This window comes from Gambusia affinis, linkage group LG13 (assembly GCF_019740435.1).
Source record: "Gambusia affinis linkage group LG13, SWU_Gaff_1.0, whole genome shotgun sequence".
NCBI classification, from domain to species: Eukaryota; Metazoa; Chordata; class Actinopteri; order Cyprinodontiformes; family Poeciliidae; genus Gambusia; species Gambusia affinis.
The window spans coordinates 22,877,658-22,897,245 of NC_057880.1; the positions used below are offsets into that span (position 1 = coordinate 22,877,658).

General features: G+C 39.7%; 1 long non-coding RNA gene across 3 annotated transcripts in view; it reads left to right on the plus strand.

Annotated features, from left to right (window-relative positions):
- Window positions 1–15,662, plus strand: part of LOC122842193 — a 47,327-nt gene extending 31,665 nt beyond the window's left edge. For 2 of the 3 annotated variants that reach the window (XR_006372504.1, XR_006372503.1), the window contains exons 3-4: window positions 4,804–4,892; window positions 15,116–15,662. This is a non-coding gene — a long non-coding RNA (uncharacterized LOC122842193). The remainder of the gene's footprint in view (window positions 1–4,803; window positions 4,893–15,115) is intronic. The other variant, XR_006372505.1, reaches the window with a different exon arrangement.
- Window positions 15,663–19,588: the final 3,926 nt, after the last annotated feature.

The following is a 19,588-nucleotide window of genomic DNA, read 5'->3' on the forward strand; positions in this document are numbered from 1 at the left end:
CTGTGACACTGCAGATTTCCCCCCCCATCTCCTCCTCTTTTAGCGGGTCTATTCCTGGTCAGTGACTCCGGGTCCTTTGCAGGGTTTGTTCTTCCATTTCCTCATTGCTGCATCACAACATGTGGTGTGTGTGCAACACGTGCTTGTGATCTAATTTTTACTGTGACATGTACATTTACACAAAAGTGTGTTGATATTTAGCGTATGTATTTGTGTCATTTATCAGTCGTGGAGGCTGCAGATGTCTGTGTGTTTTTGTGTGCCATGGTTAGCAATCCATCTCTAGAGCATCTGTTTGTCGTTAAGGCTTTTATGGATGTGAGATAAGAACATGACAAACGGATGTTGAATGCCTGAGAGATGCCTCAGTCGCCCCGCCGAGGGAGCTAAAGACTTACGCAGGATTGGAAGCGTTTTCTGCTTTTCCATCCCCGCCCTCCTTCTCTCCCAGAGCCAAGTTATTTTTTGACAATCATTTTTCTTGATTTGTGTTGGCCGTGCTGCAGTGCCAGATGGGTGGGATTTGCAACATAGTACAATACAGAGAGTGCCAGAACTATTAGACAATCACTAGCAGGTATTTAAAAATTGTTGCGTTGAACTTTTCTGCAGCTGGTAACTTGACTTAGCTCTATTTGTCTTGTTTAAACCGTGTGAACCCCACCTAACCTGCTGCTAAAGCAAGCAGGGTGAAGTAAATGTTCGAAAGTGACACGACCCCTGGGCTGTGAGTTTCTGTCTGTTCCCATTACTGTTTCCCTCCTCTGTACACGAACCTGTTCTGTTGCTGCGTTTTATAGCCAGACAATTATGTGATTCAATCAAAACTCAGGTTGAGTTTCAGATGTTGGTGTCGAATTTATTCACGTAGCATGTAAACCACCTGTGGCCGTTTAATAAATCGTTAAGAAATTATTCTAAGTGCTCTGGGAGTTTTTAACAGTTTTTACTGTTTCTGCCACCTCTTCATTACAGTCACATCACACTTAAAACAATATTTAACCCTCAAATCTGGTCACAGATTTTGATGGCCAGAATAATTTGTGACCTTCCTATACAGGCCTGTAAATTATGTCAGAGTTTAAAACAACGATTTGTCAGAGTTCTACCACCTCCTTTCCACTATCTGAGTGTATTTATAATAATAAACACACCCAGACGCAGGTGGCCATAATAATTGGTTGTTTTGAAACGATACTAACCAGTTTTTTTTCTGTACATGCTAGGCTACATGACGATGCGGTACTGTCTCCATGGTTACTAACGGTTAGACACATCATAATGCAATATTTTATCTCTTTCTAATCATATTTACTTAAAACGTATATGAACGTTAATTTTCTTACCTTGTAAAAAGTGTTCGCTGCAAATCCACAATTACGAGGGTTGACAGTTGTTATGACTGACGGCTGATATCCATCACCACGGTATCTGTCCTCAGTAAAAATTATAAAATAAAATGACAAGTTTGGTTTCTATCATTGTCTGTGCAGCTGACCGCGCAGCATCCTACGACCATTTTTAAAGTGAAGAGATATTAGGTTGTAGGTGTCTATTCTTAGACTATCTTTAAAGGAGAGCATTGGTTGTTTGACCTCTGTCATGGCGGACGTCACATGCAAAGGGTCCATAAGATGATAACTAACAATATCTGTCACTTAAATTTTATTATTGAAGAAATATTTAAGCCTGTACCTGTGTTGTCTAGTTTTCCACCAGGCACTCTTAGTGAAATTCACCAGCCTTGTTAAATGGGAAAAGTTGCCTACTAAAAGCAAACTCCAAAGTAAAACTTTTACCAAATAAAGTATGCAATTTTTCTGGAAAAGAATTTAATAGACTTAAGACGCGTTTGTTGTGTTGCACCATGGCAACTCCATTATCTCTTTTCTCCTATTTTGATTCTGTTTGGTCAGTCTGTTACTTCAGTTTTGTCTAATTTTTGGCTTTCGGTTGTAAAATATACTTATCTATGTTTGTTCTTTTAAGGTTTGCTCACCTGGTTTCCCCACCACTGATCACCTCTAAGCTTTCTGTTTCCAGTTAATCCTTGTCAGATCCTCTCATCTAAATCGTGACTCTGCTTTCCTTTTGTTTCTTTTTGTTGACAGTGGGTGTTTTAACTTAGAAGTCCATGAAAATAGCTTAATGCATAAACAAATGCTTGGTTGGAAAATGTAGCCAAGCCAAATTTTTTGGCATTTAAAACTGGCTGAGAAATAAAATATCCAGTTTCTTCCTGTTTAGCTCTACGTCTTTCATCTCCTCTTCTCCATCCCTCTTGGATCACCTTTTGTTTTTCCTCATGGACCTTTTGCTCCTCCTCTTTATATGAAGAGCAGAAAATAAAAGCTATCAGGCTGGGACATGGACGTGCCCCCATTGGATCCAGAACCCATTGGAAGTGAGATGGAACAAAAAGTTCCTCAAGATCTTCCAAAGTCGAGCTGTCAAAGCGACCACAGAGCCAATAACATGAGTTATGAAGATGTTCGGTTTTGTTTAAAGCCATTTCCTTCTGCTGTTGCACTCGCTTTTTATTATTATGCTGTAACTTTGGTTTAATCTTTCAGGATAGCCTACTTTTGGCCGCATTTACGTAAGCTTTAGAATATTTTCTTACTGGTCGTTTGCAGCTTTGAAGACATTCTTTCTGGGTACCCATCTCTGCTTTTCAAGGTCCAGTCCAAACCCGAACGCAGTCTGTTTCTCGTTGCTGCTCTCTGTTGGAGTGCCAGCGTCTGTCAGCAGCTCCTAGCTGCCCCTAGTTAGAGAAACTAATGGACGTGATTTAAGCCAAGTTCCTCTGACACAAATCAGGTGGAGTGATTTTACTTCTTTCTTGGAGATGGTTCCTAAATTATCTTCAGTTTCCAACTATGGAGCCCTTAATAAACACTCTGTGGCACCCGTGGTGAAGATAACAATTGTTAAAACCACTTTAAAATAAATTAGATTTATTGCCATTGCAGAAGTACAACGATGTATGTATTCTGCTCAGGGAAGAAAGGCACCGATTTACTAGATGTGTTGTACAAGAACTCATTTCTTTTGCAATTTACAAAAGAAATCTCTCCACAATCACAAATATTGATGTATATTATATATATATCAGGACAAAGTAGTACATATATGAATGAGAAGGAGAAAAAAACCTCTCATCCATTGTCTACAGGGGCGCAGGTAAGGCTCCACTGATAAATCGGCTGTGATTTCCTCAATTTTGGGAGATTAGTGATTGACTGATAAGATGTGAAGTTGATCTTATCCATTGATCTTATCAACCTCTGCAAAGGTCTAAAAAAAATCAGCCACTGTCTTCTATTATTTTGATGTGTGATAGACCAGCCCACCTGGTGCCTGCCTCTGCAGGTCATTGGATGAGAGGTGGGGTTCACCTTGCACAGGTCACCCTGCAGGTCACCCTGCAGGTCACCAGTCCATCACAGGGCGACATTGGCTAACATTTGCACTGCGGGCCTTAATGCTCCATTAAAATTTTTTGTGCAATCTAATTTTTTATTTTTTTTTTGCCGTGGTCGTTCACATTTTCAAATTATGCGACCTCTATGTGTTCTCCAGTGTGAACTGCAAGCCACCTGAAAATGCCCCGCATGCGCAGTAGAGGGCGCAATAACGTCACACATAGAGAGTGTTTTCCCAACCACCACAAAGAAGAGAGAGAAGAAATGCTCAGTGTTTGCGGAAGGAAACATGGATGCTAATGGAAGAGCAAATTTTATGATTTTAAAGTTGTTGTCCAACCGGAAGCAGCACAGTAACAACTTAATCCTCATTATAGTCCGCCACGGTTGCTGTTTTTCTTCCTGCTTGCGCGTATCAGGACGCAGAATGGTGACGTTTGTTGAGTATCAATGACGTTCAGTGGGATGAATGGGACCTGGACGTTTAGATTCAGGTCACGTTTGAAAAGATCGGATATCCAAGTATCCTGGGTCGCATTCGACAAAAATCCGACCTGTGTTGATCAGACTGTCATGAAAAGATCAGATGCAGGTCGTTTTTCGGCAAAATAAATAAATTTTTAAAAAAAGTCAGATTTGGGTGACTTCTGGCTGCAGTGGCAACGCGGCCAAAGTGACCCACAGGACAAGCCACCATGTGCATGTACACACTCACAATTAGAGGCACTAATTAACCCAATGTTGTACAAACGTTTTGTAACATGGACCAGATTCATAAAAATGAACGGCCACATTGATTTTACAACTTTAAGCACAAAATTATTGTGTTGTGATTTCTTTTTTATTTGCTCTGCAATACATTAAACAATGAAGACACAAAATGGCAGTGACTTTTTTTCCCCCTGTTTATTTGGTTTAGAAAGTATGTTGGTCTATTCCAAACAACAAAAATGAGAACTTAAAAAACCCTATGATATTAACCAAGTTTAATTCATTAATGTGCTCTGGTCCTTTTATTGCAAGATGTCGCTGCAATACTACTATTAAAATAAAATGAAAATAAAACAGTATTCCAACACTTTCTGTTAGCATAACATTTTCATGCTAAAAAGTGACAAGTGTCCAAACTGGTACCATTATTTTAACTGCAGGCCTCACTTTGGACACCCCTGAATTGACCCAACACCACTAACTACAAAGTTAGATGGGCTAAATGCAAAGCACTAATCATAAACACCAGTTCATGCCAATTTTTCTCATATGGCTGTTCGTTGCATGCTAAGCCTGAAAGGTTTTTGTCTAAGGTTCTGTGAAAGAAAGAAAGAAATAAAGAAAGACTCCATCTCTTCTCTTCTTCCTTCATGTTTGCCACACCCAGGCAGCAGGTCTGAACCGGCGTTGTCAGCACAGATTTAGTGTTCAGGAGTTGGAGGTTGGGTGAAGGCGCTGGTCGACGTCAATCCTCAGGTAAATACACGAAGCACAAAGGCAACACTGCTGCTCCTTCCTGTTTAAATCTACATGATTATACAACTGTGATTAGTGTCCAATACTGCAAAATACAAGCACAGAAAAACAAAGTGTTTACAAATGGATGTTATTAAAGATAAGCAGTTGTAAAGCAAGAAAAGTAAAAGTACTTTATTACTGTACTTAAGTAGACTTTTCAGGTATAGTACTTATTTATTTTTCTTAGGACTTTTTACTCCTGACATTTTTAGAGAAGTATCTGTATTTTCTACTCCTTACATTTCCACATATGCCTCGTTACGCCAATGGTGAAAAAATAATGACAGTAATTCTCCATTCAGTAATACTGGTTGCATCCATTCAGTTGGATGCAATCATAGCAGAAGAAGAAGAAGAAGAAGAAGAAGAAGAAGGCACTGTGGCATGAGAAAAACAGAATGGATGGAGATTTTAACCTGAGTAACATCACAAACAACAGAGAAACTCATTCAGAGACGCAAAACATTCCCCATCCGTCGCCTTATTTTAAAAAATTCTTCCATTTTGTTGGTTCACTGGGTGATCAGAGTATTTTAGACTATTTTAGAAAGTTAGTTTGTATTCTTGAAGGTAAAAATTACTCTTCAGATGTCAAATGTGTACTTTTTTATTTTTGCTTGAGCAAAACAGTTCGACCTCTAGATAAATACTAGAGTATTTTTCTATACAAGTATCTGTACTGCTACATAAGCAGAGAATGTCAGTGCTTTTGAAAACCTCTGCTAATAAGTTATCTTAATGTACAGAACAAAAACCACAAAAAAAGAAAAGTCAGTATTTTGTTCCTCTTTTAGCTGGAGAGTCATTTTGACCCACGCAACAAAAAGTTTGGACACCCCTGATATACAATCTGACATCTTCCTGGGATCTTTGGTTTTTGATCAACCAAAGGGGCTTCAACTTTTATCACTTTGTGAAATCGTTACCGTTCATCTTCAGGAAAAGTATGTGCGTTAAAACAATGGCTCTCCCCCGCTTTTGTAACGCAGTGACAAATGACAAGCGTTGGCTGCCTGCAAGTCTGCTCACCATTCAATCAGCCTGTCTTTGATTATTATGTGGTGGGAGCGCTCCGTCTTTTGTCTACAGTGGCTGGAAACACAGATGATGAGGCTGAAGCATGAGCTAAACCTTCTGGAGTGTTTATAAAGGAGTTATAGTCCACATTTGATGGATTATGCTGGATTTCCAAAAGGTTGGGTTAATAAATGCAGGCTTGTTGGTTCCTGTTTCTGTTAGGCTGATCTGGAAGGACGGCCTTAATGCTGACAAACAAATGTATGCACATAAGTTTTCATCGGAGCCTCAACCTGCAGCGAGGTTTCAGGAATGCTCCCGTTGTTCCAGGCCAGCTCATAAATTCAATAACAGATCCACAAGCAAACACTGTAAACATCTGTAAACTATCATGGCCTCCCCATTGACCGGGGAGCCATCACTGGGCTCCAGCGATCACCGTGGGAGAGAAAGGAAAGCAGCAGAGCATGTAAAAAGAAAGCAACTATAAAAATATGAGCATTTTACAACCTGATTTCAAACTGTTGGTTGGAAGCCGAAATCAATGAGGGGTTTAGTGTTGCGTATTTAACTTATTTCCACAAAAGAATGTTTTAAAAAGCATTTTATGGTTCCCTCATAAGGCTTTCTTCATCTCCACATTTGGAAAAATGGTTTTAAGATCAATCCAATGGGTTTTTTGCAATTAAATTAAGTTATTTTTGTATTTATTCAGTAAGTAAAATAAAGAAATGTGATATCTCTCCAACACTTTAGTCAGAAATAGGACCAATCATCATTAATTATGTGTAAGTGAGGACATATTTAACTACCACAGTCATTCTCAAACAATTAAAATCTGCAAATACCTGATATTCCCTCTGAAAGCTGCCTATTCTGATCACTAAAACACCAAATTATACCTTATTAAGCATGAATACGTACATTGGAAACCATCTTAGCAGTACCACTGTAACCGTGTCCGAATTCAGGGTTTGCCTCCTTCAAAGGACTCCGTTCATTCTTGGCCTTCCCAGAACCCGTCCTACGTAGTCCGGTAACTTGGAAGGCTGTGAGTAAACGAAGACCAGAAAAGACAATCCGTGAATTCGGACGGGTCTAGCCTTCGACTCGTGTTGCCTAGCAACCTGCTTGTGTGATTGGAGAAAGAAAAATCAGTTTCAAACAAGTTTGAAAGCCTAACAAATAGATTCATAAACACAAAAATGAAAGGTTTTATATCTATAATTTTAGTAGTTTTATAAATGCTCAATATAGTTTCACTTAGTTGTAGTTTTTCCCCATTAATTGACGTTTTTATTCAAAATGTTTTCTCAGGTTCAGATTTTGTTACTTTGTTGGTTTTATTTCACTATAACAGCCTCGACTCCTGCAGTGTGGTGAACGTCACACACTGTACAACCAAACCCATTATACACAAGATGTTTTATCATCATCTGGTCTCACTGGTTCTGAAAATGGGCTGAGAATTTTATCGTCTTGCTGTATGAACCAGGTAGGAGTGGGGTTCTTCTGAGAAAACACCCAGGCCTGGATAAAATCTCCATAAACCTTCTGGAAAACCACACTGATCCAATTACCCTCAGAAGTCACGTAATTAGAGTCGATCTGTGTGTAATTTAATCTCAGTATAAATCCAGCTGTTCTGTGAAGGCCTTCTCTAATGTTAGAAAACATTAGAGAACAAATAGCCTGAAGGAGACCCAGGAACACGGCAGACGGGTCAGGGAGAAAGTTGTGGAGGAGTTTAAAGCACGGTTAGGTTATAAAACAAAAACCCAAGCTCTGAACACCTTAGAGCGTCTTAGTGCACTTCAGTCCATCATCTGAACATAGAAGGAGGATAACACAAACTTGCCAATACATGAGCGTTCAGCTAATTTGACAGGCCAATCAATGATGAGAGAAAATGGATCAAATGGCCCTGTTGCCTTATTTCTCCTGATAAGTAGAAATAAGGCAATGAGAAGTAAAATAGTTGCAAACAACGATCAAATAAAATCAGTTTATCTACTTTAATGTTATATAAATTGTTTTCCTTATTGTTATATCACACTTTTTATGGTCTTAATTTGCGTACATCCTGTTGAAATACATGAAAGAAGGTCGGGGTGAGGCAGTGGAGTGCAGTTATGCGCTTCCCCTGTGGGGGCGCTGTTTCACACAAGTGAATGAAGCAGGCATTTGGCGCCCATTGCTCTCTGTCTTTATATCGCCAGTGTCATTTAATTCCACATTTTCTACAGATGTTGACGTTTCACACTTTATTCGAGATATTTAATGAATGTTTGTGAGATATTTAGTTGTTTTGATCGGCGATAAAAGTGCAGTGAAAATGCGGAGGGCGAGGCAGAAAATGCTCTTCTTCTACACATCGAAAAGACTGAAAACAGTTGGAGGGGTAAAAAATACAGACGGACCAGAACTGTCCAAGGCCACTCTCTAGAGGCCAAGATTTGTGAAAGTGAAAGAAAAATGAGAAACAAAAATGGCTTTATTTTTGTTTGTTTTACAACAAAATGACAGAGATATTTGTGGACATCATATAAAATTAAAGTAAGGTCATACATAATTTTCAATTTTAATCAGAAAAGAGAGAGGTCAGAAAACATTCTGAGAGAGAAGAAAACATTCAAATAGCTAAAGAAAATGTGACCTTATTAAATATTCTTCTATCTTTCTTGCTTTTATATTGTTGGAAGCTTTAACTTTTTATGGCCACAGTTAAAATATATCTTCTATACTGGACTGTGGCTGGAAAAATAAATTATTAGAAGCTAAAAAAGAGACTTTAAAGTGAGGAGGAGGTTCACCTTCAGAGAACAGCATAAAGTTCAGACTTCTTCCAATTTGACTTAATCTGACTAATTCTGCAACATATTATGCAAAGCTCCCTGAGATAAATGAGTTGCAGCTGTAACTGGAGATGCGTAGAACCATTTTTTTTTTGGTTCACAACAGTTCACTGCTTTCCGACACTCAATTATATAAAATCTCAATAAAATACATTCAGTTTAGGGGATGTAATATGACAAAAAGTTAAATAGGTTCATGTACTTTTTTTGTTTGAGAGGTTAAGAGTTAAGTTGCAAATTGTTCTATTCAAAGAAACGTTTCAGAAAAAACTCCAGTCTCAGTCTAATTCTATCATCTGTTTTCCTTCCACATCTTTTTTGTAAATTATGAACACTGAATGCCCCGTTAGCCCAGGACCCTCAGAGGAATTATAATAGTTTACCTCAATCTGATGTTATGTCTCCCTGCTGAACTGTGGCAAGTCTTTCTCATGGCAAGCGTCTCGTCCAAGCAGTCTGAGCTCCACCCGGCCATCAAACACGATCTCTGAGCCAATCTGCTGGGAGTCCAATACTGCTGCAATACTGCATGAGAACAAAGTGAACTTAATCCGGTCAGGGAAAGAAGGTTTTAGTAAATATAAACTCAAACTTCGCTGAATAATAATTGGTTTATAAGAAAGCTCTCTAATACTTTAATATAACAGATGTTTAGTTGTGTAAACTGATTATTAAATCTGCAATGACTGCTGAGCTTCCCAACCAAAGGGCTTAGCAAGTTTTCTGAGAGAAACCTTGAAGACCACTGATCTGTGAAAAAAAAATCTGTCCTAAGTACACCAAAAACAACCGATCAGAGCAAAGAGAAGGGTCTTAGCACTGTCAATCAAGCTCATGTATGCACTTCTCAATGTGCTAAGGAAAACCATTTATCTGCTGTAATCGGTGGCCATGCTAACTAGTCTGAGCATTCATAGCAGCTCTGCTGTGGGGAATAAGCTGTAGCCTAGCAGAGAACAAGAAGGAAGTACATAAGGGTGATTGACAGCACTAAGATCCTCCTCCTGGCTCTGATTGGTTGTTTTTGATGGGGAGCGGTGCATTTCTACGGATGGCAGTAGGAGCACAGGGAAGAAGACAGAGGAGGTTTTTTTTCCACAGATCATCTGTCTCATATTAAAGTGAGAAAGCATAACCCTGCCCACTTTACTGGACAAAATTCAACAAAGTGGGCGGAGCCACAATTTCAGGGGCGTGTATGAGCGGCTGTGGTCAGGCCAAAGGAATCACCGTTAACTTGTCCGCTTATAGTTTGCATCTTTCCAGACACCATTAGCAAATTATTTTTTTTTCAAAAATCAAAAAAACCAACTATTGACAAATTTAGCAGCTTTTTTCTGCTGTTGGAGACTTTTATGGCGACAATGTTCCTGGGTCCAGCAGTATAACGCCGCCAACAGGTCATGGCAGAGGAGACCCGTTCTACTCTGTGTCCAAGTTACTCACACATTTTGTAAAGTCATCCATCAGTGGTCACCACGGTAACGAGACTTGTTCCTGCTCTGTGGCGCTGTGTGTCTGAGTGAGATGTTTACACCCGAAGGCTGGGCTGTTTGACAAAACAATAGAAAAATTCAGCTACTTAGGCACCGTTTGACTCAGATGGTTTTACGTAAAGTAATGTGGAATTAAACAAATTTACTCAGAATATGTCAACTTTTTTTACAGAAACATAAAGATGGAACCCTAAAAAAACTTTTTAGACAGTTCATTAGGAAAACAAAAGCTGATCTGGGTGTTAGTTACACTTTAAAGTGTCGGGACATAGAGAGAGTTTTAACAAATGTGTGAAAAAACGTTTAGTAAAAGTTGTCATTTGTAGATTTAATGTAGTAAGTGAGTTGTTGTTTGGAACTTGTTTAAAACCAAAGAGAAAAATACAAAAAAAACTGAGCTGCATACTTCCTCTCTGTTATTTTGCTTCCAGATCCAAGATATTACCTCCCTAATACGAGGCCAAAAATATTACGATGCGATCCAAATCACATACTGGCCAGCTGCCATGAGCTTTCTACTAAGATCCAAGTTAAACTAATCTATTAGCCTGACCTCACTCCCAGCTTTTTACAGTGGATGGGAACACACATTTGTGGGGCTAAATTTGATATTCTCCGCCTGAGGCCATTTAATTTGATTCATTTTTGGGGGGCTGAAGCCTGCGAACATTAATTTCATGTAGAAAACCCTGTCCACATCACAGCTGGGTGGCTCTGAATTAAGATCTGTGTTTTCACACTTCATGAATCATCGTTCAACTCCTTCGAGGATCCCAAGCGTGAGATCTGAGCGTGTCAGAGGAGAAAGGGATGAAAAACCAGAGAGCGTGTTGCAAGGTTGCTGGAGTCAGAGCAGGGATGGGATTGCGGAGCGACCCTTCACCCCTCGCAAATCACAGAGGAAGAACAAGTTTGGTCTATTAGTGGTCACTTTGTGGCTGCATCTCAGGGTTCAGCCTGTTCAGGAAACAAATCTCCTACCTCTTATTTTACTCATCAAGACCCCTTATGTGCCCCCCCTCCACCGCTCTCTTAAACCCGTCCCACGCTCAACCCTGTAATTTGGGTGAAGAATTCAGCGGCTGTTATTTTTATTGAATTCCCAATAACTTTGCTGAGAGCTTGAGGCTGCGCTGCCAGAGCAGTTCGGTGGCCAGTGGGATCCAGTGCCAGGGTGAGAGGCAGGACGGTCACAGCCCGTTTTTTTTTTTCTTTCGTTTTTTTATACAGCGCAGGAGAAAACACAGGGCAACAATCATCACATTTATGGAGGGCTCACTGCTCTCCCTAAGCCAGGTTTACAGGCAGCCAGGGGGCTACTGGCCACTAATAAAGAACGCCCGTCCCCAGGGAGTCTTAAAAAGGGGACCTATTATGCAAAATTCACAGTTTGTAAATTTTTTCACTACCATTTGGGTCTCTAATGCTCCTGAAAACAGCTCCCTCATTAAAAAAACAAAAACAACACCTAGCCTACTTTATGTTTTTTGGTGTCTGGAAAATGAGCCCATTTCAAAAACGTTACATATCAGCAGGCACTGCCCCTCACCTAGCAACCCCAGCGAAGCCCAGCCCGTTACCTAGCAACCACGGTAGAATTCCGCCCGTCACCTAGCAACCCAAGCAGAGCTCCAGAACGTTTGGTTTTACTGCTGTATGCGCCATACATTCTTTGGTAATAAGTTAATGTTTTTTTGGCATCTGTCATAACAAACAGCTCTGTTTCACTGATGGGTGAAACAGATTTATAGATTGTAAGTCTGTTTAATTGTATGAGAAACGTTTCATAAGGTCCGACCGGTAAAGCGACTTCTATCCAGTGTGTTTGTTTACAAGCGTGCTGAAGCCACAATGTCTGTAAAATGAGCCGTTTCAAAGAAATTCTGATTGTTAACTCGCATTCGATGGTTACCTAGCAACCCAAGTGGAGCTCCAGCACATTTGATCAGCTGATTTTACCGCTGTATGCACTGTACAATGGCTGCTGGAAAAGACAAATGCTTTGTTGTTGACTTACCATCCAGAGACCACTTACTGCATTCTTGTTGGTAGTGCAGGAGGTTCCACTTCTGCTTTTCAAAGATCTACGGTTGTATAATTGCGCACCTGTTTTTAGTAATTTTCACGTGAGTGTAAACATTGAGTTAGCCAGCAGCAGCTTATTTCTATTTAAAGTGAAAAGATGCCCTAAAATAGCTCATGTCAGACTAAAATCCCTTATCTAAGAATGATTTTCTTATGATTGTATCGCCCATTAACCTATCCTAACCTGTTCTAGGAAGCACAGTAGCTCACCTTGTGGCATACAGAGATGTTTCTGCGCCTTCGAGAGTGGTGCATGCAGCTCCAACACTCAGGACATTTAGTGTTCTCCTTTTTTACATTTTCGCTGAATCGTGTTGGCTAATTTTTTCCAGAACATTTGCGTTTTTGTTTCAGCTGCCATGCGATGAGGCTATGATTAGCAATCATGAACAGGAGCCCATTTGGCTCACATCAGGTTCTGCTCGGTGACGTCGAACACGGAGCTGGAAATCATCTTTCCTATCAACCAGACACGCTAACGTCCTCCACAGTTCAAAGATGCCATATTCAATTCAGAAACAGTAAGAAAGACTCAGCAGCTTCTCTTAAAAGTTGACATTGTCCATCTTTATCATTGCTAGTACAATTGAAACCAGAAGTGTACAAACAACAACTAAAAAGACATCTCTTTTCTCTCTGTTTGAAGTTAAATCAGACCAGACTTCTCATGTTTTAGATTTGTTAGAATTACCAAAATTATTCCCATTTGCTATATGGCACAATAATGAGAGAATATGTCAGAGATTTAGTTATTTATGTCTTAAAAGTCAGAACTTTAGATATATTTACTCAATATTTAGCATTTCTATTAACATGCATAACTGGGGTTTCCTTCATCAACTTTCTTCCAACAGTTTGCTGGAGTTCTGGCCCATTCCACCATACAGAATTGGTTTAACTGGGTCCATTTCGTAGACTGACTCGATCACATCTGACTTTTCAGATCTGCCCACAATCTGTCCACAGGCCTGAGATCAGGGCTTTGCTATTGCCACAGTAAAACATTGTTGTTGCTTTAAAACAACTTTGTCTGTGTGCTTCATTGGAAGACCAATCCGTGCCCAAACCTTAACTTCCTATCTTTAGAAGTTGCTTCAGTATTTCTTAATAATGCTCATTCCTCATGATGTCATCTTTCTTATAAAGTTTACCAGCTCCTCCTGTAACAAAAGAACCCCACAACATGATGTTGCCACCACCATGCTTCACCGTTGGGATGGAACAAGCATCCCAGTTTTTTTTCCAAATGTAATGATGGTCATTGTGGCCAAAATGTTCAACTTTAGTTTCATGAAGCCACAGAGCATGGATCCAAAAGGAAGGTCTCTGTCCCTGTGGACATTTTCAAACTGTAATCTGCTTTTTATTTTTCTTTCAGATTTCTTTTCCCGGTATGGATATTTACACTGTCTGACCAGATTCAGCTCGCATCTTCATGAGGTTTTTATCTTTTGTTCTGGGGAAAATTTGAACATTTCAGACAGAAACTCTGAATATCTGATTCCTGAGCGGCATGATGGTTGGATGTTCCCATCATGTCTATACTTGCTTGTAATTGTTTGAACAGTCGGATGAACCAGACTTGTGCAGTTTCACAATTCTCCTGCTGGTTGCTTGGCTGATTTCTTTTTGCCTTCCCATCGTGTCAAACAAGAAAAGCAGTGCATGCAGGTGTGCTTCCAATTAACTCAACTATCAGAAGTTAAATTAAATCGTATTTTAACGTCTGCACAATCATGCAGAGAACTGTTGATTTGACAGTTTTCAGATAATCACAGAAAGATTAAACTAAAACAGATGAATGTTTACAGGGCTGTATGAAAGTGTATTACTTGAAAACTGAGTGGAAGGAAAAAGTTGCAGAAGCAGCAGGAGTAGCTGGTTTGTGACCAAAATCCAGTAAAGTATTCAGTCTACAGTACATGGAGCCAAAATGTCTGTATTAAAAATACTTTCAAATTAGTATTATTTCTTTCAAACAGAAGTTTAGATTAGACAACTTCAAAATAAAGAGAAAGTAATGAAAAGAACCAACTAGGCCTGTCACGATAGCAAATTTTACTGGATGATAAATTCTACCAGAAGTTATTGTGATAAACAATAATATTGCTGTTTTGAAACCATTTTTAAGTACTATAATGATAATAATAATGCAGGAATACATTCTAAAAGATCAGTAAACTTTAAATTTTAATGAACATTTAACACTGGAACTGAAAGACTTTTCAAATATCCAACATAAATAAACACAACAAATAAAATAAATTTTGAAGTCTTTGTGAACAAAATTGTCCTTCATAAAAGGGCCAAAGCAGCAAACTGAAAACTTTCATCCTCCAGTTTTTGGTAGAAAGGGGGAATTAAGATAAACGATAAATCATGCCAATAGAAGTTGCCAATATTGAGTTTGTTTTTCATGCAATTAATTGATTTATTGATTATTGTGACAGGCCTAGAACCAATAAAATGAAGATTTTCTCTCATTTCTTTGATTCTTATTAAAACATTCTAATTGAAAAATATGTGAAAGTGGGTTTTTATTAACTACTGAACCTTTACTGGGAATGTTTAATAAACAAAACAGATTTCTTATAGATTTGCTTTGACATGTCCAACATGGAGTCGGGCGGGATGGAAACTGGACAACCAGAATCCGGAGATTTCATCTTCTACTTTCTGATTTTTGTTGGTTTTGTTTTCTTGAGCGCTCTCACATTCTTCTTTGCAGAAAACAACACAAACCAACACGGCGGTTGCCCAGTGTTCCCAGTGTTCCCAGGCTGGTTGAAGTTTTGCCTGGATGGCGGTGGTGACACCACTGACACTTGATTCCTCCGCTGAGGTTAGCCCAAATGGTCTCTGCTTGTCGTTTCCCCAGACACAACACGAGCTGGTGACAGGATTTGACTTTTCTCACACTTTAGACGATGTTTCTGTGCAGCTCTGTCTCAGAGTTTGAGCCTCCGGACCACCTTGTAAAGTGCAGCTGTCTTGAGCGTAAGCCCTCCTCCGGCTAATCCACTTGTAATGATACTGTAATCATCAGAGAGAAAGCAGCTCTGGTGAAACTTTTCCCAGGATGCCAGGATTCTGTATTATGAATGTGACATCAGGAAACGAGCTTATGTGTTATGTAACGTAATGTTTCACAGTGCTGGAATGGTTCTCAGTCCAACAATCAATGGGAATGGATGGAAAGAAATGGGCGAGAAAACACTGAAGAACTAAAACGTGCAGAATCAAACTAAACACTTTTTTCACTTCCGATACTAATATCTCAGGTTTAATATCAGAAAAATAGCGCTGAATTGACTTAGAACATTTTTTGTTTTTTATGTACTGAATTACAAATTTATTTGAAATTTCTGCACCAGTACAGCACACTTAAATACACTAAAAAACACCACAGTTTTAATTTTTTCACCCAGTGCAGTAAAGAGTCTGACAGCCAATGTGACATAAAAAAAAAGAGCTGAAACTGGTAAAAACAAAAGGTTTGGTCAAACATGTAAAAATAAACTGCAATAAAACTTCTTTGAAACGGTTCATAATGGATTCATCTTGAACGTTTTTTGTTTAAAAACACCATGAGAACAAAAAAAGGATATAAAACATAAAAATATTAAAATACAGAGAACATTAGAAAATTTACCTTTCAAATCTGTAGAATGGGCAAGATTTTTTCCTTCCACTTAACTTTGAAAATTCAACCATTTCACAACAGAGCATTATTTTTCACAGATATTGCAATATAAAATACCTTTATCCCACTTCCATCTGGTTGCTTTCCAAGAGAAAACACAACAAATTGTATGCTGGTGACTTTATATTAGAGATACAGTTCCTGCTTTTTATAATTAACAAAATAAAAGCTTAGTAAGAGCAACAATTCCTGTTAAAATAAGATGTCGCCTGTCTCCCACTCTCTCAATGTCAATTACTTGTTCACTTTTTCCTTCCACTCAATTTTCCATTAGTAAATGAACAATCAGCCTCTCCTCTTATGTGTCTTTCTGAGGCAGAGGGAAGAAGGTTTATTGGATGTTTGTGCTCAAATAAAGTATAACTATGAGAAATAGCTAATCTGGGAGTTACTAATGTGCCATAGCTTGATATTTTTCAGTTTTCACTTGGAAAGAAAAAAAGTTGCAGAAAGACCATTTCTTTCTGCAACTTTGAAGGATGTTTCTCCATTTCGTAATGTCCCAATGACCTAGAGCCTTTGACCTCTGCCCTGCAGACAGCACGAGGTCTTGTTGACGCAGCGAAGGAATGGAGGCTGCAGCAGCTCCTCGACCTCTGCCAGTAAAGCGGCACCGAGATTTACTCGGGTTCTGGCTGCCAAAAATAAGCAGGATGGAGTTAAACTTGTCCTTGGCAAAGAAAGTTGTCTGATTCCTGATTGTGCGTTGGCCAAAAACATCTCTCCCTGCCTCTAATGTACACAAACACGGACTCACACGCACACACAAGAGCGCTGTCAGTGTGATTCACAGTGTTGGTGTGTGTTTGCATTGCTCAGACCCAACATATGTTGTGGCTCATCAGGCCCGAACATGGAAACTGTGAGTGGCTGCAGATGTTGAGGAGAGAAGGGTAGTTTTTTTGGGGGGGTGGGTTTAACATGGTTTCTTTCTCGCACTCCAGTAAGACTCCTCAACTAATCCCACAATCACTGGAGCTCTGAGGAGGGTCTTAAAGTCTGTGTGGTGCTGACAGTCCAACGCTCTGTGTTTTATCGTCCTCTCAGTGGGGAGAACAAAATGTTGAATTTGATCTGAAACTCAGAAAAAATTATTCATGCTTTACATGTTTGCATTATAAAAAGTTATGAGCTATCGTTTTTAAAAACATTCCCTCTGATTCAAATTGTGAAAATTTTGATAAAATCCAAAAAATATTTCCAGAAAGTAAATATATTTTTTTTGTACTCGCATATAAATAAGCAGGAAACAGGGTGGAGAGAGACAAGGAAGACGTGAAGCAAATGCCTTGAGACCAGAAATCAAACCCAGCACAAACGCATCAAGGACTGTAGCCTCTGAACCCAAGAAAATTTAAATTTTTAAAGGGGACTTATGATGCAAAATTCACATTTTGCAAAATTTTCTACTTCCATTTGGGTCCGTACTGCTTCTAAAAGCAAACCAAACACTAAAAAAAACACCCAGAAACTTTTTTGGCAACAAGTTTATGTGTTTTTGTGGTGTCTGTAAAATGAGATATTTCAAAAACCCGTCGTTTAGCAACCCCAGCAGAGTTCCGCCCATCACCTAGCAACCCCAGCAGAGTTTTACCCATCACTTAGCAACCCCAGCAGAGTTCCGCCCATCATCACCTAGCAACCCCAGCAGAGTTCCGCCCATCATCACCTAGCAACCCCTCCAGACATAATGATGAGTGGCTGCTCATCATTATGTCTGGACAAATGGAAAGATGATCAAAAATGTTAAACATTTAAGACAGCTCCTCTGTTCCCAGGAGTGCAATTTCCAACAAATTTACTTCAAAAGTAGACTTGGCAGTGCTCTAAGGAACTGCAAAAACACACATCTCAGTGTCTGCAGGCCTCAGTCAGCATGCCAGATGTTAAAATTCATGACAGTGTAACTAAAAAAAGACTGAACAGGTAAGGGTTGTTGGGCAGAGTTGAAGGAAAAACTATCTTCCCTCTAAAAAGAATACAATGTGCACATTGCATTCTTTTGTGCAGGAGTTCAGTTTGTGCAAATTGGATCTGAACAATCTGGAAAAATGTTTCGTTGTCAGGTTGTGTTTGGCAATAATTCACAGCACCATGTTGGGTAAAACACAAACACACCATATCAGAACAAACACCTCTTACCAACTTTCAGGTTCTCCAGCAGAGGGGCAGGGGCAACACTTTGGGTTGTTTTGCACCTGGACACCTTTCAGTTGTTGAGTCAATCATGAACTCCTCTGGGTGAAAACTCTTCTGGGGTCTAATATGAGGACATGTGACAGCTGAAGTTCGATTCAAGATTGATGTAGCCAATCAATGGGGCAGCTCTAAAGAAAAAACAGACCAATATTCCTCCATATCTGACTACAGAGAGCTGTTACCACCATTGGTGTCCAACAAGCTGTTGTGTCTCAAATGCATTACCGTTTGCTGATAATGCAATCAACAGGCGCTCATGTCGTCAGCCATCATGACTAATTCTGCAATGCCACAGCGGGGCACTCAAGAATCCGACCACTGGATCCCCGTGGAAATCGCCTCGACATCCGGATGTTCTGTTTGGTCAGATCGCTTTGTCACACAGACGAGAAGTGTGGGAGAATAATTTTGACCTTGGGGACTATACGTTAAGCCTCTGGTGTTGGTGATCTCTCACCATTGCCTTCCGTCTGGCAGTGATTCTCACACTGCCCCCACAAACACCTGTCTGCACATGTTAACGATGCATTCAGGCCCCGTCTGGGATTCAGCATGGTCGTAGCGATGAGGTTGAGAGGTTATCCCCTGCGAATGTGTGTGTGTGCGCCTTTTTATGAACTGAACAGTTGTTGTGTCTGGTGGGCCTCAAGTCTCTGTTCAAAAAACCCTTTCCAAAGAAAGCAAAAGACAAGTTCTCAGCTCCGTTTTTACTCAATCGATGCTTTGTATTTGTTTTGGATGTCCCGGGTGAAACAATTTAGGGGCCAAATATCTGCAAATATCTCTTGCAACACAAGCCGTCATGGGAAGGGCCTCATCGGTTTCTGCTTTCGTCTCATTTCCTGTCAGCGTCTGCAACGAGAAGCTTGTTTAACATATTGTATTTTATGTCCGCTCTAAAATGCCAGAAGAAATACAGTCAGGGATCGCCAGAAATCCTTGGACATGCTTTTCTGATATTCAAGAGTCCAACTCAAGTCTTGCATCCGACTGTTTTATTTTGATAGATTCAAGTTCAGAGGAGTTCACCCCCTCAGAGCTTTTTATTAATACATGTAAAAGAATATTGAACCACTTTAGAGGAGACTTTTCGCTGCAGAAGTAAGGTATGCCGTGCTGTAGATCAACTTCTGTACCAAATCCTGGCCCATTCTCGCTCATTAGAGCTTGGAGTCGAACCCAGTTTATTGGCTTCAGTTTGAAAGCTGACCTCAAGCTCTCTGTGGGGTTAGTATCTGGTAAGTTTCCTGACCACCCATCCAAATTTTCAAAGTTGTGATGTGGTTTGGTACCAGGGTT